Source organism: Catharus ustulatus, chromosome 28 (genome assembly GCF_009819885.2).
Source record: "Catharus ustulatus isolate bCatUst1 chromosome 28, bCatUst1.pri.v2, whole genome shotgun sequence".
NCBI classification, from domain to species: domain Eukaryota; kingdom Metazoa; phylum Chordata; class Aves; order Passeriformes; family Turdidae; genus Catharus; species Catharus ustulatus.
Genome location: NC_046248.1, coordinates 3,926,893 through 3,948,913, shown reverse-complemented (window position 1 = coordinate 3,948,913; position 22,021 = coordinate 3,926,893). Strand labels below are relative to the sequence as shown.

The following is a 22,021-nucleotide window of genomic DNA, read 5'->3' as shown; positions in this document are numbered from 1 at the left end:
GGGATTTTGGAGCTCCCTTCCATCCCAAACCAAAACTGTGATCCCAACAGCAAGGGCAGCCCCAAAAGAGGTTTCAACACATCCTTAAACATCAAAGATATCCCTGGTTATGGCAGCAGGTTGGAAATTGAGGATTTTGGGGCTTCCTTCCATCCCAAACCAGTCTGGGATTCCATGACCACAAAATTCCTGTGGGTGTCACCCTGCTTGGTCAACACCTGCTCCCCTCCTGGGATTTATTTATTCAGGCAATGAATTCTCCAGCAGGAATCACCTCCCCATCATGTATTTATCAGGAATATATCCAGAAAGGGTGGGGAATGATCTCTGCTGCTGCCTCTAAGTGTGTTCTTACATTTAAAAAAAATTCCAAACCTGGATAAAACATAATTTCATATTTTTGTATGTAGTTGAAATGACAGTAAAGCTTCAATTAGAGGTTGTATGGGGGAAAAAAAAAACCCAAAACAAACAAACAAACTAAAAATCCTAGCAAGGTACCACACTCAAAAAGAACTTTACATAACACTGCAATAAATTTGTTATTGGTACCACTAATAATAAAAATAAAATCGGCACAGGCAGTGACTTGGTGGCATTTCCACAGCTCCACATCCATGTCAAAGTCTCTCATCTGGATTTAAAATAGGAATCTAAACTCTGCAAAGTGAATCTTTGGATGTTGGAATGCTACAGCCTTTTAAAACCCAGAACATTTAACATGAACTTGAACCTGGCGGGGAGGAAGAGTCGTGCACAGCGAGAGCGTAATTTTAGAAAAATCAAAAATACTTCGGCAAATTGAAATTTAGCCAGGACATGAGCACAGCTCACGGAAATGGAACTGTGTGCTCTCAAAAGAGGCCCAGATCTTTCAATTTTGCAGAAGAAATCAGAGATCCAAGCCTTGAGATTCCCCATTGCATGCTGAGAATGCAGGAGAGGAAGAGGAAAATCACATGGCTCAGCTGGGGAACGCTGTGTTCTTCTCCATGTGACTACAAGCAAATTATTTAGTCACTTGGTGACTGTTTTCTCCATCTGTGGAAGAGAATAATCCTGAATGCTCACTTTGCCCACACAGCATTACTAAAAACTCTTCGGAAAGGTGAATTTTCCTGCACCATCAGGAGCTTCCTTCTGCCCAGACCTTCCTGCAAAGCAACACCTTTGGAAGAGTCAGGGCTTCTTTCCCCAGCTCTGGCAAATTTGCATTATGGGCTAATTATTTTTTATCAAGGGCTTTCAGAATGTCACAGGAAAAGGTGCTGCAAGGATGGAAAGTCGTTTTTATAGTGCTGAGATGAGGCCAAGGGAAGCAGATTTGGACCAGAACCTATAAAGCTCTGAGCTCAGGTCCCTCATAAAGGTAATTAATGAGTGAGACTGCAAACATTTGTTTTTCAGGCCAAACTATTACCTTGATATGGAATAACTGAAATCATTTCAAAGCAGAATATTTAAGTTGTAAATCTGTCAGTGCACCCTGAAAAGCGTTTGAATTTAATCTCCTGAGCTGTGCTGGGCACTGGGCTCTTCCTGCCCAGCTTTTTTCACTGTTACAATCTTGACAAGGGCACTTGGAGGTGGATAATTCACACCCAAAGGCAGTGCTGAGCCTAAACCCTGGCTGGGAATTGCACCTGAAGCACCAAAACTCATCTGGCTGGTGGGGAGGAAGGAAAAGGGTGAGGAAGGGGATGCTGCAGGGATGGGAAAACACTGAATCAACAACCTGAGCCTGTCCAGGTGCCCTTGTGGCAGGAGGAGGGAGGATCCAGCCCCAAAGCATCAGCCTGGCATCTGTCCATGCAAAGCACACTTGTGCCTCATCACAGCCCTGCCCTGAGCAGCCAGGAGCTGTAACCTGTGCCACCACTCTCTTGTGCTTTATCTTCTTTTTTAGGATCAGGATTAAATGTGTATTTCTTATTTGCACTCGGATATTTATTAGTTATTATTTATATTTCAGCCTCACAAAGGGAGTTCTACAGCACCTCAAGCTCACAAACTGAAAATGGAGCTCTAGCTCTCTCTGCAAGGTCTTTTAAGGGTAAACTGGCTAATTAAGAGATGCTACGTAAATTATTTTTACTTTTAACCTAATAACTCATGGCCCACAATGCAGACTTTTCTATCTGATCACACAATATCAGCTAAAGCCATGAAGAAGAAGGGGAAGAAGAAGAGGAAGAAGGAGGGGAAAAAGGAGGGGAAGAAGAAGGGGAAGAAGAAAGAGAAGAAGAAGGAAGAAGGGGAAGAAGAAGCTCAAATTTCCACCCTAAAACCTCCATCTTGCTTTATATATATATTACTATATTCTAAAATCTTAAACTCCAAGTTTTGCACCTTGTGGTGTAACATACTTCTATTCAAACTCCACGCCCATAATCCCAGTTCTATCATTCAGTTTTGGAAGCTTCTCCAGAGCCTCAGATCAAATGCAGAGTTCTCCTGGGGGTCAGTGCCTGTCAGCACAGAAAATCTGAAATTCTCAGTGACCAAAGCTCCAAGAGTAACCCACAGATTAACAGGGGACAGCAGGACACAGACCCTTCAGGAGCCAAGAGCTTCATCTGGGGTTTCACTCCAGCCCTGCCTTTGTCACAGGGGTTGTCCTGTTGCCTGGAAAGCTGAGCTGGAACACAGACTGGGCAGAGCAAAAGGAATGAAATAGATATTTATTGAAAGGATTCACCTTGGGCAGTGCAAGGGCCTGGCTGGGGCTACACCCAAATCAAATCCAAGCTGGATCCTGGTCTTGAGTGTTTACACTTTTATAAGTTTTGGTTCATCTACATCTTGGGGTCAATTATCCAAGCACAGCCCCAGGCTATGAAGTCTCAGCCCCCTTTCCCTCGCTGGTGTTTCTGATTTTTGGGTACCAGTTGTCCTTGATTCTCTACCTGGAAAGGAATTATTTTGTCACTACCATGTGAAGAGAACTCACTGACACCTCACACAGAGTTCCAGAGTTACACACCAAGCAGCAGAGACTCTGAAAACCACAAAATCTGAACCCCAAGACACACCAAGCAGCAGAGAATCTGAAAACCATAAAATCTGAACCCCAAGGCATCGCTCCCGCATTGCTGGGCGCCCACCAGTGCCAGCAGAGGGAAGGCAGGAATGCTGCAGCATTCCAGGGAACCCACTGCAGCATCCACGCATTCCTGCTGCTCCCTGCAGGGCTGGGGACAGCGGGGACGCTGCCGGTGTCACCACAGCCCTGCCACATTCCTGGGGCTCTAATCCCCTGGGATAATAGCGCTGCCCTCCAGATGCTGCTGATAGGCAGGGAAGAAAGGGATGCGATGGATGCTTGCTCTTTTGCAATTCCCTAAGCTGATAGACAGCACTTGTCAGCTGCAATCAGGGCAAAAAAAAAAAAACCAGCTCGGAACCTGTTGCTGTTGTGTTACGTATTTTGTGTTCTTTCTTTGCAGCAGGGGTGTCCCAGTCCTAAAAAAAAAATCTTGTTTGAATTAGGAAAAAAAAAATTCTTGTAAAAGCCACACCTGGTTCTCACACAATCCAAAGTGAATTTGGGGAACTTGGGCACAAGAGGTTACAAAGTCCATTCATAAAAAGGAATTTTAAGTGCATGTACATTAATAAATGAAGAAGGGCCCACCTGAGCTGGCAAACACGGGAGCTCAGGTCACCAGAAGTTAATGCCACTGGCACTGCTGGCATTCTGCTGGAGCTCTGAGCACCCTGCTAAGGGTGGGGACAAGGACCCTGAGTCACACAGCACAGCCAATTTTACAGGCAAGCCCTGTGGGGTTTCATGCAGCTCTTGTAAAGCTCAGGACGCTGGACCTGGGCTAAATCCGACTCCCAGGACTACCTTAAGTCCTAACTCAAGTTTTGCCCTTCCCCTTTCTCCTCCCCTTTTTCTACCCCACTGGGCTGGATTTCAAAAATGAAAACATCTGAACCTTCTCTTTTTTTTTTTTTTGAGGGGCAGAGTGGGTCCTGAGTGAGAAGCAAACCTGAAATAAATGAACCTTTGTGATCAATGACAAGAATTTAATTTCTTTCTCCACACCCTTCAAACACTGCTCAGCACCATCAGGACCTGCCCTGGACCTCAGAGCCATCCAAACCTCACACCCCGACCTCAGGAATCCTCAGCTTCTGCCATGGGATCAGAATCATGATCCTTTAAACCCCTTCTGCTCTGCCATGGCAAGGAGGGAGGATCACTCAGAGGGCTGTGCAGTAATTACTCATTAAGCCCCATATCCCATTAAGAGTTGCCAACAGCAGATGCCAAGGGAAGGGTGGGAGAGGGGCATCAGAGCACACTGAAATCCCCCAGTATTCCCCTCTGGAAATATCTCCAGTGGTGCCAGGGGATGGGGCCAGGCTCTGTTCAGTGACAGGATGAGGAGCAGTGGCCATAAAATAAAATAAAACAGGAGTTCCACCTCAACACCAGGAAGCTTTTTCCATGGAGGTGGCAGAGCCCTGGAACAGCTGCCCAGGGAGGGTGTGGAGTGTCCCCCTCTGGAGACATCCCAAAATCACCTGGACACGTTCCTGGTGCCCTGCCTGGCCCTGGGGCTGGGCTCAGTGATGTCCAGGGCTCCCTTCCAGCCCCAGCTCTTCTCTGATCCAAGGAGTTTGGGACAGCAGTGGGATCTTTGTCCCTGGACTGTCATCCCTGTCCTTCCCAGCAAAGCTTGAACCCCCCATGCATCTCCCCTGCCTTGGGGTGAATAATGGGGTGGATGAGCCAGGCAACATCTTGCCCATATATATTTCCCAAAAATCCCTTTATTTCCTGCCCATACATATTGTCCCCCCAAAAAACCCCTTTATTTCCTGCCCATATATATTCCCCCCAAAAAACCCCTTTATTTTCTGCCCATATATATAATCCCAAAAACCCCTTTATTTCCTGCCCATATATATAACCCCCAAAACCTCTTTATTTCCTGCCCATATCTATTCCCCCCAAAAAAATCTTTATTTCATGCCCATATATATTCCCCAAAAAAACCCTTTATTTCCTGCCCACATGTATCCCCCCAAAAAACCTTTATTTCCTGTCCATATATATTCCCCCCAAAAAAACCCTTTTATTTCCTGCCCATATCTATCCCCCCAAAAAACTCCTTTATTTCCTGCCCATATCTATCCCCCCAAAACCCCTTTATTTCCTACCCATATATATCCCCCAAAAACCCTTTATTTCCTGCCCATATATATCCCCCCAAAAAAACCCTTTATTTCCTGCAGAGATAAGAATATCTCCCATCTTTATAAGTTCCACATTGCAATCAATGTGGTCTGCATTTAAAAAAGCACACACAAACGTGCATCCATCCATCTATAGCTGTGCATGCTTCCATCCATACCATGCAGACAGAATATTCTGCCACACTCTGCAGGATTAAGTGCACATTGCCACGGAGAAATAAATAAATAAACAACCAGCAATTTCTCAATTTCTCCCTGCTGCGTGGCAGTGGTGAAAATTGCTTGGAAATAGGGAACTATTATAAATATTCTATATATAACCACACATTGTGGAGGGAAAGGGGTGGGGGGGAAAGGGGAGAAGGTTGGTGTGTTTGAAAAATGGGAACACAAAGGAGGGCATAGAAACCTACCCAGCCATTTCCACCTCTCTGCTATTTATAGCTGCAGTGTTGGGAGGTGTTTGTTTAAAGGGGCACTGGAGGAGCAGGAGGGACCAAGCCCTCCTTGAAGGAGCCATGCAAACAATATTCCCCTGGTGAAGGGAAGGAGAACTGGTCTGGCCTGAAAAATTGGGGCTCTTTTTGCTTTTTTTTTTTTTTTTTTTTCCCCAGAATTGAAGTTTTAAATGGTGTTTGCTTCCTCGTTAACACTTTTGTTCCTCTAGCCTGGGGAGGTGGCTCGCTGCTTTTGGGGTCGGGCCCCAAACTGAAAAGAGAAGAAAGAGGGAAATCAGCAATCATTTCTGCCACCACCCTTCCCAAATTTCCCTTCTTTACAGCAGGCATTGGCAAGGGGAATCAAATTTCAAAATGTTCTGGTTAACTCCACAGTTGGTCGAAAGTAAAAATGAAAAATATTCGCCTGAGCGCTGCCAATTCTGCTGAGAATGTATTTAGTTTTGAAATTCAGTAGAAATATTGAAATGATTGGGATGAAAAATCCAACCAGCTCCTCAGAGAATCCTTTGCTTCTGAAGAGTTCTAGTAGGAACCCCTGAAGAGCTCTCTATTGTTCCCTTGTGAGATGCCATATGGAGTAGGAGGGGTGGGAACTCGAGGGAAGAGTTATGACAATGAAAACAAAAACATAAATAAAAGAAAGGAAGTTCTGTGTTCTCTGCAGGGACATGGCTGAGGACTCACCAGCCCAGCCACAAGACATTCCTGCTCCTCCAGCAGGGCATGGGGAGGATGGGGAGGGTTGTTGTGCAGAGAATGGGAAAGGCAGGGAGTGAAGAGCATCCCCGGGGGCTCCGTGGGTTTTGTCGTGCTCCAGTCAGCACTTCCAGCTCAGCCCCACTGGCCAGACAAGTTCTGGATGTTTGGATTCCTCACAGGGCATTGTGGCTGCTGTGAGAAGAAGAAGATGCCTGTGAGAAGGAGATGTCTGTAAAAAGAAGAAGATGTCTGTGAGAAGATGTCTGTGAGAAGATGATGTCTGTGAGAAGAAGATACCTGTGAGAAGAAGAAAATGTCTGTGAGAAGGAGAAGATGTCTGTGAGAAGAAGAAAATGTCTGTGAGAAGAAGATGTCTGTGAGAAGGAGAAGATGTCTGTGAGAAGAAGATGTCTGTGAGAAGAAGAAAATGTCTGTGAGAAGATGTCTGTGAGAAGATGTCGGTGAGAAGAAGATGTCTGTGAGAAGAAGAAGATGCCTGTGAGAAGGAGAAGATGCCTGTGAGAAGAAGATGTCTGTGAGAAGAAGAAGATGTTCTCCCACCCTGCTGCTGTGGGGAGATGTTGGATGGGGATTGGGGTTTGTGTGCAGGAAAATCCTGGAATGTGTTGGGTTGGGTTTGGTGGGACCTTAAAATCCATTTCATTCCAGCCCTGCCATGGGCAGAGAACCCTTCCACCAGGCCAGGTGGGCTTTGAACATCCAGGCTGGCCTTGGACACTTGCAGGGATGGGAATATTGGAACTGCAGTGAATTTACTGTTCCTTGCTCTGCTGGAATCTGTAGGGACAGCAACCCAAGTGTTCCTTGCTAAGGGCACACATTCCCAGTTGTGCTGCCTCTTCCCATGGGAGCAGAGTGCACATCCAACCCCTCCAGAGGTGCTCCCATTCCTCCTGGCCGTGTCAGGAGCCACACCAGCCATGGAAACACCCTGTCCCCTTTGGAGAGCCACCTCCCCTGGAGGAGCCTTTCTGTCAGGAATTGCCTGTGCTGGTGGCTCTGAGCTCACCAACCTGTCTGAGAGCAGGCTGGGGGCTGTGCCCCCCGAGCAGGGATGCTCTGAGAGCCTCCCCAGGGCTGTGAATTGAGGCTATGGGGCCACTCATCCCAGCAGCCTCGTTTGCCACCTCCCAGGGGCTCTGTGACACACTAAAGCTGCCCTGCTTTGCCTCCCAGATCTGGAAACGCAGCAAAGTCATGCTCATGGCCAGGGGAAGGAGTCCCAGCAGCCTGAAGGGATTTTACACCCCAAGGGCTGCTGGCTGCCCTGGCACAAACAATGCTCGTGGCCATAGAAAAGCCAGCCCTGAAACAGCAGCTATCAGATTCTGTGCTTAATTATAGGTTTTAATTGTTTAACTGCAGGGGCATTTGGCAGTCATTAATACATGCTGACCAAAAAAAAAGAAAAAAAAAAAAGAAAAAAAACAACTTGAAAGAAGTTGAATCAACCTGAGAAAATAAAATATCATCCTACGAAATGCTTGATATATTGTTACTTTGATAAGTTCAAACAAGTGTGACTCACTATACAACCATTCTATCAATTCTGAACAAAAAACTGCATGGGATTATTATGCTTTTAATCCAAAGAGCTGGGTATTTGGAATTCCTCAAGCCCTTTGTGGTGTCATATTAGCTAGGCCAGTCTCTCATGAAAAGAATGTATTGTTGAATAGAGTTGAGTCCGGATCTCTGCTCCATTGGGTTGATAAAATGGCAGTTGATTTAAAAAGAACCAGCTTGTCTGGAGAAAGGATTAGCAGATTAAGAGACTGCATGTAATTTTTTTTTATGTAATGTAAAGTTACATTTCATAACTAAAAGGGATTAATTAAAACGTTAATAGAAGAAATGTTATTTTTCCAGGGACAAATGCCTCACCACACATATGAACATTCACTTTAGTTGCTGCTGCCTCGACAGTAGGAAACGAAATGCTATTCTCTGTGAGCAAGAGTTGACACAGAAAAGAGACACAAGAGGTTTGTGTGGTGGCTCAGCGTTTTATTTTCCTGTTGCACTGATCTGGGCTTCAAAACAGAACAAAATTTCCCTGTGCAGCCAGCTATATATAAAAATATATATAAATATACACACACGTACATGGATATTTATCCCACTTGAAGAATGCAGCAAAACTCTTTTGCCTGAATATTCCCTGCTCTAATACCATGCTTTTCTTCCCTACCTTCTGTGTTTTGTGCCTGCTTTTGAGTCAGAGACCAGATTCTGCTCCCTGCATGTGCATTTTCAGTGATTTAATGACGATTTTGCAGCAGGGGAAGGTGGCCAGGACTGTCCCAGTGCTCTGTCCTGTGGTGTGCAGCACACTTGCAAAGCTTGCCCATAAAAGCCCTACCTGAGCCCAGTTTTAACTCTGTTTATATTGAAAAGTTCAAAGTAAATCCCACCAGGAGGAGGTGGCAAGAAGCTGTCAAATTTACTGCCTGTGTCACCAAGCCCCAGCTTGTCTGAAAATCCTGGGCTGGGGCTTTGCTGTTTTGTTCTTTGCTTTCTTTTCTTCCCGGGGGATGAATTTTTGGCCGGTGAATTTTGGGTTCCCCAGGTTTTCTTTGACCCTTTTGTGGAGGGATCCAGGGGCACTGGGGAGAGCTGAGCCCCTGCCCTGGGCTGAGGCACCTGCCAGGTTTGAGGGGTTTTAGGGGTAAAAATCCCCACAGGTGCCCTGCCCTGGACCCCCAGAACTGCCCCAGGGAACTCTTCTGTCCCCTGCTCCATCTCAGCTGAGGATGAGCTTCCTCTCTATTTAAAATTAATATTTTTTTAAAAAAAAACCCTCCAACCATCAATCAAAATTCATCCTTATTTTCAGTGCTTCCCCACCTATGCAAATTGTGCAGGAGTCTCATCCTGCCTACTGAGGAACAGCACAAATAATGTTTTTTTCTAGTTCTAGCACCTAAATCTACCTGTGCAATAAATTTTAATTGAGTGTAATAAACTTGTTCCATCAGTGCCCCCCAGCACCTGTGTACAGCTGTGCATTGATGATGCCACATTTGCAAAGAGGAGGAATTTCATTTCACTCTTAAATTCCCCTTCCTTTCACAAAAAATTGGATAACATGGCAATAAAAAAACCTACAGGCTGCAATAAAAACTACGTGTTGAAATATTTATTTAAGGCAATGCCAAACCTATTTTGCAGTGATAACAACTTTTTTTTTTCCTTTTTTTTTTTTTGGTGCCTGTCTTTTCCTGGATCACAAGGGAAAAAACCTTTAATGAGGAATTTTCTTCCCTCCCCTTTCCTCAGCCACTATTTAAACTATGCCCTGAAGTAGGAGGGTTGGTGCTGGTTCTTTGCTAAGAATAGCATCCCACCCATTTCACTGCAGATGTTTCCATTCACTGTACAAATGTTCAATGAATTTTTCAATCCCACCAGATTCCTGGCCTCAGCCATGTCAAGAGACAAAGAGCTCCACAGGTTTTTGTCAACTGTACAAAACCCAGTTCTTTCTGAGCGTTTTCAATGTACTGCAATTCACCTTCCCTGCTCCTTTTATTATTTACTCCTATGCTCTCTCCTCTGAACAATCTCTTTCAAGAAATTATTCTTTTGAGCACTTTTGTAGGCCTCTAATTATTTCTGTTGTGCATCTCCCAGCTGTTTCTATTTATTCCCTGGCCCCCTTGCTTGGGAGTGACCAATATCACAGGACACTGATATAATATCTTATATTTTCAATATCATGCTCCATGTGAGTTGGTGGGTTTTTCCTGCCACTTCACTGGTGTTTTTTTAGCCACTGCTGCAGCCTGAACAGTGACACCATTGAACTGTTCCCTCCCAGACCTCTTTTTTTCTCCCCTTTGGCGATAACTTAGACAGATATGGGCTGTCCAAATATTCTTTTGAAGAGTTCCCTTGGAGTTGCCAGCTGGGAATTTCCACCCAGCCCCTCAAGATTTCCCTTTGACTACACAGGGTTCCATTAAAACCATTCAGCCACCTCCAGCTAAGTCGCAAAATCACTTTTCCTGCCTTACTTTTTCCCTTTTCCTGCCTTATTTTTAACTTTTTCTACCTTATTTTTTTTTTTTCACTTTTCCTGCCTTATTTTTCCACTTTTCCAGCTCAGCAGTAAATATATTCAAGGAACTACAAAACCCTGGGCCCAGCAGTGATTTTTGAGTTGGCAGAGGAATGTTTCCTCCTGTTTTTCACAAATCACAGGTATGTGCTCAAATCTCCATCCCTGCTTCCCTCTAAGAGTTAATAGGGAGATGTGGCATTTCTTTCTCTGCAATATTGTGCTTTTCCTGAAGTGTTCTTCAAGCCTCCCTCAAGTGTAACAACTCCTTTCCCTCCCAGGCCACTGTTCTGGCAAATCAATAAATTCTCTGTGAGTTGTTTGTGTCTCGATGTGCTCTTCAAATCCCCCCTTACCCTTCCTAATTTCCAGCTTGTGCTGAAGCCAGTATTGTTTATATCTGCTGATGGCACTGGGGTTGGTTTTTTTTTTTTTTCACTTTCTGGTGATATTTGTCCCATGAAAAGCACAGTCTGATGGATTATTCCCCCTTTTTTAAAGTGCTGCTGAAGTAGCAGGCAGGGATGGCCGAGGGGATCAACACCACACTCAAATTGCCTGGCACAAGCCACGTTTGAGGAGCAGCAAAAAAAAAAATTACCCTCAAAAGCACAAATTGGTGGCTTATTATTAATTAGATCTGCCCTGCCTTTATCACATCACCTGTAGGAGTCAGATTTCTCCCACCTTGGAGCTGGAATAGCAGCAGTAACCTCAGGGTTAAAGCTCTCTGCAGCTCCACAGAGCCCCACAATAAGAATTCAGCATCTCCTCCTAACATTTTATGCAAGCCAGACAAGGTGATTTATAAGTTATTCTCCCCGAGCTTCAATTAATTTCACTTAGGACATTTTCACAGTTGTACAATAAATGTTTAAATTAAGACATTTCCCTGCTCCCCACCCTGCTGTGGAATGGAACTGAATATTAACTGGTTATTGGGTGCCATTCATGGCCTGTGCAATTACAGATAAGAACATTGATCTGGCAGAAAAACAAATTGGCTCTTAAAAGAGGCTGGTTGGGATCTGACAGGTTAAGATGATTAGGCATCCCTCTAATGGATTCTGGATATTACTCTGGATCCAGGCAGGAGGCATCACCCCACTCCTGGGTACCAGGCACTTCCCTGTCCTCACACAGCAAACCCAGCTGGAAAATCACCTGCAGGGGTTCAGGCCAGTGGTTTGCTCCCTGAATTGACCTTGGTTTGTCCTGGGAGTTGATGGCACTGGGTGGGTAAAGGGAAAGAGGTTGGGTTTTTTGTGATATAACCAGAGTAACCCTCTGATTTCCAAGCAAAACTGAGGAAAAGTCCAATTCTGAGGCTGGAGAGACCCCCCAAGAAATTGCCTCAGATTTGGGACCTCCAGGTTGTCACAACCACAGAGATACCCTTGGGATTATTCTAAATAAGGAGGATATTGGACATGGGGTTTTTATTCCCTGGTAAAGCACGACATAACCAAAGCATTAAAAATTTCCAGGAGTTGAATTTTCATCGTTCTGCCAGCTCATTAAAAAAATCACATGGTTATATATATAAAATATAAATATATATAAATTAGAAAAGTGAGAATCTGCAGCTTTAAGGACAGCAGAGACTTTACAAACTCTTCTTTAGGAGCAACTCTGCAATGTAGAAGCTCCAGCCTGGCCACCAGCAGCTGCACCTTTGGCAGCCACACCAAGGCATTGTTCTCGTTCCTCGGCTGTATTTGGATTTAACCAGACTAAACTATACCCACACTGAGCCTGCACTGGCCAAAGATGTGACCACAACAAAGATTGGGCTGAAAATAACCAATCTATAGCTGTGCCCAGCTCCTGGGTAGGACAATCAATTCCACGCATTTCTTGTCTCCAGAAAGGTCACTCGTCATGTTATTAATGTGCTCCAAGCACAGGCTGCACATTCCCTCTGCAGTTGCTGGCTGGGCTGATTTTTCATTTTCCCACAATGAGGAGATGTTTTCTAAATGTTCTGTCATGGAGCTGTGAGGCTTTTACAGTAAAGGGCTGGGAAATTAAATGAGAATCATCTCAGTAATTCGTTGGAGAGAGGCAGGGATGGTGCTCACACGCTGCTGGTGGTGATTCCATCAGCACTGAGAGCTCCACTTCAACCTGCACACAGTTATCCCCACACATGGCTTCAAATCCAGGAGAAAATTGGTCCAAATTGGAAATTCTATTGTGTGGAGCGCTGACTTGCTCACAGCACTGAGGTTTGATTTGATAAATCGATCTCATACAGGAGGATATTCTGTCCCCAGCTCGTCCCTGCTGTCGTGTCCCACCCAGCTCTCCTCCAGCCCCCTGGGACTGGCATTAATTACAGACAGCAAAAATGTGATTTGGATTTTGGGGAGAGCCCTAATGTCGAGGGATGAGGCTGCAGGGACTCAGCACATCAGGAATCCAACTCCTCACAGGGAGAGCCTCATGGAGGAAACCCAAACAAGCCAGAATTGTCATCAAATTCCTGCTTTCCACTGCCTCAAGTTCACAACCAGGTCTAAAACATTTTCATTTTATTTTCCATCTAGATCTTCAAGTATCAACTTCTTATATGTATGAAAAAACCCACAAAAGGCTTGATTTTTTTTTTTCCCCTGACACTCATATTTTTTAAAATGAGAAATGCATTTAATGCTTTCTGTTAGGGAAAAGAGGAGATGAAAATAAATGAGGGAGTATGAAAACCAATAATTCCCCATCTCTCCTCTCATTTCATCAACAATCTTGCTCAGAGCTTTGGAAAACCTAATGAAGTTGAAAAGACAAAGAGGTTCTGATTTTTTCCTCCAGATTCCTCCCCTGTGTTGTGAGCCATCTGTAGCTCCAATGAAAAACATTTTCCACTCAGTTAATCCAGAGACTAAACCTTCCCAAACTCTCGACATGTTTTGTGTTAAGAATCCATTGTGAGATCCTGTTATCGGTGCAGCTGAGATACTGCAGTGACATAAAATCTTGCAGATAATTCAGCCTGAGCTGCATTCAGAAAGCACCTGATAAAACCAGCAGAAATGCAAAAAAAAATCCACTTTTTTTCACCCAATCTATGTCTAGCTCTTGACTTTTTATGAGCAGTTTGGCTTTAGATTTGATCCCAAGCCCTTGAAATCATTTGAGAGATTCCTTCTGCCCCCACCAAGGCTGACATCAATCCTGGGGACTACAAAGGAGCTGCTGCATCTCTCAGACACAAAGATGAAAATTTGTGCCAAAAACCATTCCTCCTCTCACAGGTACAGCTGCCCCTGGATTTTTCTGTGATGCTGCTCTGGAAAATGAGTGCAGGGCTTGACCACAATTCCCATCTTTTATCTGTGTTTGATCAGGATCTGGCTCTGCTCTGGGAAAACCAGGGGAAGGTTTTCCAAAGAGGTGAATGGGAGCAGGATCAAACCCTTAATGAACATCCTTGAAGTCTTTTGCCTTCCCCATGTGTGCCACCCTAAATAAATGGCAAAACACCCCAAGTGTGGTTTTAGTGCAGAATAATCACAAGGAAAGGCAGATTATAAATCCCAGCAGTGAAACATGACCGTGATAAAAACCACAAATAGACCCAGAAGGGTTTGTGGGGATTTAAGGCAGATCCCTTAAAATGTGTGCACGATATTACAAGTTTGGGACTGTGCTGAGCTGGGCTTTAAAGTGTTTAAACCCCCCCCAGAGGGCTCCACCAGCTCGTGTGTCACCTGAATTCCCTGTGACATCAGCCAGGGACTTCTGTGAGGGGCAGCAACCCCACTGCCAGCACTCATTCCTTCTTCACTTCCACCCTAAATTAAGCCTGATAGTTCCCCACCTTATTTATTCCTTTTAATTGAGCTGGTTCACTTCTCCAAAGCAGATCCAGGCCTCCTGAAAGCAGCTCAGTATTGATCAAACCTGACCTATTTTCGTGGTGCTCCCACCCAGCAGCACGGACCTGCTCCATCAATACTCTCCATTTGCTGCAGCAAGGAGGAGATGCAGGCTCAGGGCTTGAGACCTGCTCACCCATCGATCTGATTAATAAAACCATCGATGGGGAGGGATGGGGGAATTATTATCAATTGCAGGGACAGCTCTGGGGACACACACACTGAGAACAGCCAGGCTTTACCCTGCTTTGGCTGCAATTCTGCATATTCAGGTGAAAAGTGAAGAAATTCAACTTAATAATTGCATTTACCTGGAGAGAATTCTGCACTGCTTGATGTCATGTTACTCAATGATTTTAACCCCGTGGCACTTGAGCATTTCAAAGGAGTTTTAAGCCAAAACTTTCCCCAGCATCTTGATGAAGAAGAAAATGATGAAGTTTAACAGAACTGGGCACAAACACACCAAGAGACTCAAAACCTCCACAGAAAATTCAGATTTTGGACCTCTTAAAACATAAACTGGAGATTTTAAGTTTTGCTCCTTTTTGTTTTGCTCCTTATTCCACCCAATGTCTTTTTTTAAATTTTTTTTTAAGGGAAATATTGGGAAAAAGCAAGGAGGAAGCTGCACAGCTTCACAGCCCTGCTGCAGGCCCCATGGCCATCCCAGCCCTCCTTCACCCATTTCTGAATGCATGAAATACATTCTGAAATCCAGCACCCCTGTTCTGAGGAGCTGCAGCCACCATTCTGTGCCACTCTTCCCCCTCCCAAACGCTCCTGCAGAAATTTGGAATTTATCAGCAGAGATTAATTGAATCCCACCAGTACTGTACATCAAATGGAGGAACAGGGCCCCTATTTATCTCTTAAAGTTCTGAAAATGAAAAACATCTAATCACTGGTTGCCTTTGATGAATGCCTCATTGTTCTCCTCGCCGGAGAGGCATTTCATATGGCACTGGCAATCCAGTGCTGCTGGGGAGGGGGCTGCAGCATGGCTTGCAGAAGTACAATTCCATTTACATCCAACAGAAATATGAAGTTTCTATGGTACAGCATTTTTTTTTTCTGTTTTTTTTTTGGTTTTTTTTTTCTTTCCCACCCTAGGCAAAAAAAAAAATGTTCTTAAGGCGGAGCAAGCAGAAACTAATACAATTAAATACTTTGCTTTGCCTGCCAAGGACATTTGACTGCTACTGTGCTACATCAGGTATGTAATGAAAGGCAAATGACAACGAATCTTAATGTGGTGGGGAGCTTGGGTAACTGTAGTTTTATGTCAGGGATAGCCTGCCAGAGAAAAGCTGCATTGTATCCAGGATTAGCAGAACTGCAGGATTTCATTAATGACCGAACAGCTCTGCAGCAAAACAAAGATAGTTAGGGAGTAAAAAGAGAACATGACCAGAATGTGTGGCACTAATTGGAAATGTATATTATCTTCCCCTGCTCGGGGAGCAGGCTCTGGGGTGCTGGCCATTGTCATCTGGGGAATGGCACTGGGGACAAAGCTTTTCCCAGGTTGGGGCAGAGCTGGATGGGCAGCAACAGTTGGGGATGATGGGTTTGGGGTGGACACACTGAGCAGGAAAAAACTGGGCTCAGGTGGGGAAGGGGCTCCCATCTCCATCTCCTCTCCCTCCTCCAGAAGGGGCAGGTTCCTCACCCAGGTTGGATTTCTTCCCTCCCTCCCTCCCCAGAGCAGAAATGACAAAACAGAGCAGCCTTTCAGAGCAGAAAACTAAATTTGCTCCTGGACAGCTTCATTTTTCTCCCAGGCAGCGTCACTTCCAGTAAGTCATTGCTTCCATTTGCAAAACAAACTGGAAACTGGAAAACTGGACACTGGAAAACTGCAGCTCTGCCCATGCAGAGATGGTGCAAAGTCCAGGAAAAGCAGCAGGAATTGCTGCACTGCTCATTCTGCACCCAGCTCTGTGCTGCTCACATTGCTCAGCCCTTATTTCTCACCATTCCTCATTCTTCTGCCAAAAAAAAAAAAAATCAGAGCTTTTCTATATTTTTTCAACTATCTACAGAATATACAAGTTGTCTGCAGCCACTGTTTGCTCAGGACAGTGAGAAAAATAAAGGTGGAGGGATAAAAATGCCCCTTTTTTCATGCAATTCTTAACGGGACAGACCCTCCCTGTACACTCAGCTCCTGTTGCAGGGCTTGGGGCTGTGATATTTACACCCACTCAGATGCTTTTTTTACATGGTCAAAGTGGTGTAAAACAGCTCAAGTCAAATGACAATTAAGCTTATTACTTGAGACAGCTTTTTTTTTTTTTTTTAAGTTAAAAAAAAACCCAAACTGCTTGCCCTTGACCACTAGGCAGAAGGGAGGGGGAAGGGAGAGAGGGAGGGAGGGAAGAGAGACTCCTTAAGACAATTTTGAAACAGTCCAGTACTTCCCTGATCACTTTGCAAAGTTGAAATATGATTACAACCTTTTTGCATACAGAAAGGACCCATTTAAATGAAAAATTAGCTGCCTTAACAGGTCAAGCACACAGTTACATTAATGTTGTGTAGAACAATAAATCAACTTCGATCCCCAATTGAAAAAATGCTAATTTAGCCCAGCGATTCACTGATTGTACTTCCCCCCGTGGATGGAAATCTTTTCTTTTATATTTTTTTTTCCTCCCCCCCTTTATTTTTTTTTTTTTTTTTTTATTTTTATTCAACGCCAGGCAGCGATTTGCCGGCCCTCCTAATGGCGCTCTCGCAGACTATCAGCATTTCAGTGGAATTCTGATCATGGTTTTAATATTCCATGCAGCTTTGCCCCCTCTGATTTCATGCTGAAACATTAACAAGAGCTGACACTGGAGATTAGAAGCAGACAGCTGGAATGCCAGGTCTTTGTTGCAGCATGGACATGAGCCAACATCGTTCAACCGCAGCCAAGAGGGACCTGGGAAAGTCTTCTTAAGAAGGGGAGGTGGGAGAGGGGCAGACAAGGTAGTTTACTGAAGGGCATATACAAGTAGATAATTGCAGAGCCCTTTCATCTCTTAAAGCCAAATTCTAATCAATCCCGGTTTATTAAGAGGGTCATTAAAGGTAAAATTAAAGAGAAGGGGAAAAAAAAAAAAGAAAAAAAAGAAAAAATCGCCATTAAGCCCAGCGAGAATAAAAGTTTGGAGTAGAAAGCGACTGCATGGCCACAGCCACCTCTAATTTGTCTGCTTGTTGTGGTGCTGGTTGGAAATGCAGTGATGGTCTCCTTTAAAGAAAAAATAATAATAATAATAAAAAAGATTTAATCCACTTAGTTCCAGGTGAATAAATTGAGAAATAAACTGGATTTATGTGCTGGTGCAGTGTGTGAACTGTAAATTCCCAGGCAAAAAAGGAGGAGGTAGTATAACACAACATTCTTGTGGCTAATAAATTGTTTCCCGAGAAGAGAGACCTAATCAAGAGCCATAATTTCATCCAAAGCATGGGGCAACTCTTACTCTTCATCCATTCTTCAGGGAGGAACTTGGGCAGGAGGCAGCAGATGCTCCTTGGCAATGCTCTGTGGGTTTGGGGGATTGCTTTGGGTTGGTTCTTTTGAATAAAAACTTATAAAGTTCCAGTGATGTGGTATATATATGGATATGGTGTGCATTCACATACATGTAGTGTGTGTGTGTATATATATATATATATATTTAAATAAATAGTGCAGATATTCAGACAAGGCTGGGGAAAATCTGCCAAGAAAGGAATTTCAGATGGAGGCAGCTCAGCACTGAAAATGACACCTGGGGAAGCCCAAGGATCATGGTGTTTATCCCATCACATAGAACCCTGCAGTTTAAAAATGAGGATCAGATAAAAATCCTGATCTCAGTCCCACTGTCCCCTCCTCTCCAGCCCCCTTGTGCTCAAGGAAAGGGGTTCCCAGCCTGGGGACCTTTCCAGGCTGGGGTCTGGAGTGATTCATGTGCTGACTGGCCTTTTATTTACCTATTTAATAATTCCCATCTGCCCCTCTCACCAGCCCTTCCTCCTTCCCTGCCTCTTCCATCTTAGAGATGTGCGGAATAATAAACAGAGAGCAAATATTTGCACTAATAATCAGAAGGTGATCTAAATATTGGACTCGAAATCTCAGCAAAGAGTGGAGGAATGAAAGCATTTAATGCTTTTCCCTTCCACACATCTTTCCACCAAAGGCATGAAACGACTTCCTGAAAATGATTTACAATTACCCTGTGCCTCCTTTGATTTCTGTAGCAGCCCTGAACAATGCTCTGAACTGAGCCCAGATTTTAAAATCTCCTTGTTAATTATTAATCCTCACAACAGCACCCAGGCAGGGCAGGAACTGAGGAAGAACTGGGGGAAACTGAGGCACGGGGGGCACTTTGTGCTCCAGTGATGGAGGAAGTCAAGATTAACCTGGGAAAACCAAACTGCAGGACAGCAGCAAATCTTGGGTGAATTTGAGGCTCTAAACTGAGTTTAAAATGAGCTGTGGGGGCAAGGAGGAGTCCAGTCACACCTGATGGTTCTGGTGCTTCACTGATCCACTGAGATGCTTCCCCTGGGTGATCACCCTCACTTGAAGGAAAAAAAGCAAAAGTGCTCCTTATTTCTATTTGGAGTTTGCCTGGCCCCTAATAGGCTTTTATGCTTATCTCTAGTAGATTAAATGGCCTTTTGGTATCTCCTGAATGCACCAGGGCAGTGCCAGCGTGGAGGAATTGAGCCTTCCCTCTCCATCCTTTTCCTAAATAAACTCTTCTCTCACTCTGTCACCAAGGCACCTTCGTTTTACCCCTCAAACCTCTCCAAAAATGATGTTCATCTCAGAATTCCTCGCTGGGATGGGCTGGAAATGCCTCTCTGCTCTCACTCTGCCTCCTCCAGCCAAAGTCTGCTGTGGCCTCTGCACTGAGCAGCGTCTGCTCTGATCCCCCCAAGCTGACATCCAGGATTTGGTACCCCTGCAAAGCCTGGTTTGCACTGCTGGGCTCGGGGTTAGGGCTGTGATTTATTGGTTTGAGTTTATCACAGCAGGGTTTGCCTGAATATCTGCCCCATATATACATATATATATAAATATCAATATATATACACATTAAAACAGGGACAAGGAGAAACCAGAAATCTTTCAGCACAGACACATCAGTGACACTCTGTGCCAGAAAATGCCTCCTTCATAGCAACACCAAGATCTAAAATTTGCCTCACAGTTAATAAAAAGCTCAGGTATGACAGCTCCAGACCTTGCTGTCACACCTGAACTTGCCAGCTCAGCTCTGCCAAAGCTGCTCCATTTCTTGCCTCCCTCCAGGATCCTTTTTTTATCTTTCTGTTTGATCTCCTTTCCCTGTGGCATTATCCTCTCCCCAGCCTGGTTTTTGGTAGTGCAGCCCCCTGTTTTGGGACCCTCTGGGGGGATGTTTTGCTATGTAAATGCAAACACTGTCCCTGCGTGGTGCCTCCTGTTGTTCCTGCTTTCCTTTTGCTAATTGATTTGTTCTTGTCTAGACTTGAGCTCATTACAAGGAGCACTAAAGGCTCAGCATCATTTATTTCATGGCTAAGTCAATCTGTGCTGCTGGGGCTCTAGATTGGATAAGGAACAGGTTCCTGCAGATGGAAATGGCCTGGGAAGAGAAAATAAAAGCTGCACCAGGTAATGAACGGAAATGGAATGGCCATCATCGAATCCACGGATACCATTGACCTTTCTCAGATTTACATCATTATCTAAAGTTCACCAGAGACCTTCCATGCTTGTTATCATTATCCCTCATTAGAAGTCACTCTAGAAGCATTAACAAGCTTCTGAAATGCTCGGCTAATTGCTTTAATAAGGCAATATCAATACTAAGCCATAGTTCCCATGATTAGATAGAGGCGGGGACCCTTCAGGCTTTGCCTCCTTGGGTTTAAATGCTGGGCTGGGGGCCTGAGGGAGGAAAGAAAAAGGCTTTCCTTGGAGAATGGAGCACTTGGAGTGGACATAAAATGCTCTGATGTTGCAGAGTGCACTGGATTTTAAACAACTGGGGCTGCACTGCTCCAGTCAATAGAGGAGGTGAAGTCCTTCACCTAGAGCAGTCTGGGCAGTGGGAGCTCTCCAAATTTAGGTTGGGAAGGCTGGTGGGCTTCCAAACAAACCATTCCTCAGTTGTACAAAACAGGGAAAGCACATCCATGCATTGGTCTGGGCTTGGTGCTCAGCCTGCAGCTTTACCCTGCAGGACCTGGCTCACCCCAGGGCAGGGAAGGGGGAGCAGCCAGAGGGGAGCAGAGGTGCCAACACACAAATGTCAGCACAGCACATCAAATTCTGCCAGCCCTGAATGCCCCAGAGCTCCTGGGGGAGCTCACAAGGGGCTGGGAATGTTTCCCTGCCTGGGATTAGTACTGGAGCTCACAGCTCAGCCTAAGGAAACTCCCTCCACTTCTTGCACCCTTCTCCTTGTTGTCTCCAATATTTAATAATTCTTCTTTTTTGAATTCTAAACAAACCTCCTGCATTAACCCTCTCTGACCCACAGAGCAGCTGTGGGTACTGCTGTATTCTGTCACCAGGAGCATGAGCCACTTGTGTGCTCCTTGATGCTCAATCCTGCCTCCCAAAGCAGAAGGATGGAACAGGAATCAGTGCTCCAACATCATTTGCCTGCAAGCCCCTCATCCCCTCTCGTTTGCTGGTCTGCATTCCCCCCACAAACTTGGAATTGGCTTAAACTGGGGGGGAAAGGGGAAAAAAATACACATAGAATATATTCAATTCACTCAGATTGATCTCAGCAGGGAGAAGCTGGCTGTCCAAACTTACAGGAACTCCACTAAGACTGCAAGAGGAGGCACAAATCTGCATTTTTTGGGGGCTGGGAAAGGCTCTGCTGAGCTTTGGGGCTGTGATCAAAGGTAAAGAGTCCCAGTTTTTTTCTATGCAACCCAGACCAAGCTTAGGAGACCTCATGGGTTGTTCCAGCAGCCTCAGTCCACTTCTCAGCCTGGTTGGGAGCACCCAGTTTTGGGAAGGATGTATCTAAAGGCACACAGGAATTACTTTAAAACATGCAAAATAGAAGAAAATAGTCCAATGAAACCTTAAAAAATGAGTCAGTGAGATTTTATTTTTTTTGCCTTCCCTTTTGGTCATCTTTGTGGACTCTACTTGGTTTTATCTCTAAAACAGGCCAGGGTTAGAATTCCCTTCCATGTACCTGAATACACCCCTAGATTGTAATTACCTGGAATTATTTACTTGAATTGAGCAATGTTACAGCAGGAACTGACATTTTGGCAGAGATCAGAAGTTATCTGTGGAGTTGAGGCAGCTTTGGAGGCAGGAATGGATCCACACAGGGAGAGTAAAGTGAGGGGGGCATTTTTGGGACATGGACACACTCTTGAAGCAATGGGGCATCCCATGGAATTGCCAGAAAAAAAAAAAAAAAAAGAGAGAATTTGACTTTGCAGCCACTTCTCCTTGACGATCCTGCTTTCTCTGTCGAAACACAATCAGCTCATGGCCCTCTCCTGTCAGATGAATCATTTTATTAAATTTCCTGGCCTGACCTTGTCTGCTGGGAGAGAAAGGAGGGCAGAAGCAGGCCAGGAGAGAGCAGCTCCTCCTCTCTAATGGCAGCAGTGAGTCAGCCCCATGATGGGGACAAACCCTCCCAATTTCAGCAAATTCAGGAGTTCCATGAGCTGGA

At 44.8% G+C, this 22,021-nt stretch overlaps 1 long non-coding RNA gene across 1 annotated transcript; it reads left to right on the top strand.

The window, feature by feature from the left end:
• The first annotated feature begins 15,504 nt into the window (after nucleotides 1-15,504).
• LOC117008218 lies at nucleotides 15,505-21,218 on the top strand. The gene is made up of 3 exons (XR_004420289.1): nucleotides 15,505-15,543; nucleotides 19,830-19,977; nucleotides 21,105-21,218. It is a non-coding gene; the product is annotated as an uncharacterized LOC117008218 (long non-coding RNA).
• The last annotated feature ends 803 nt before the right edge of the window (nucleotides 21,219-22,021 follow it).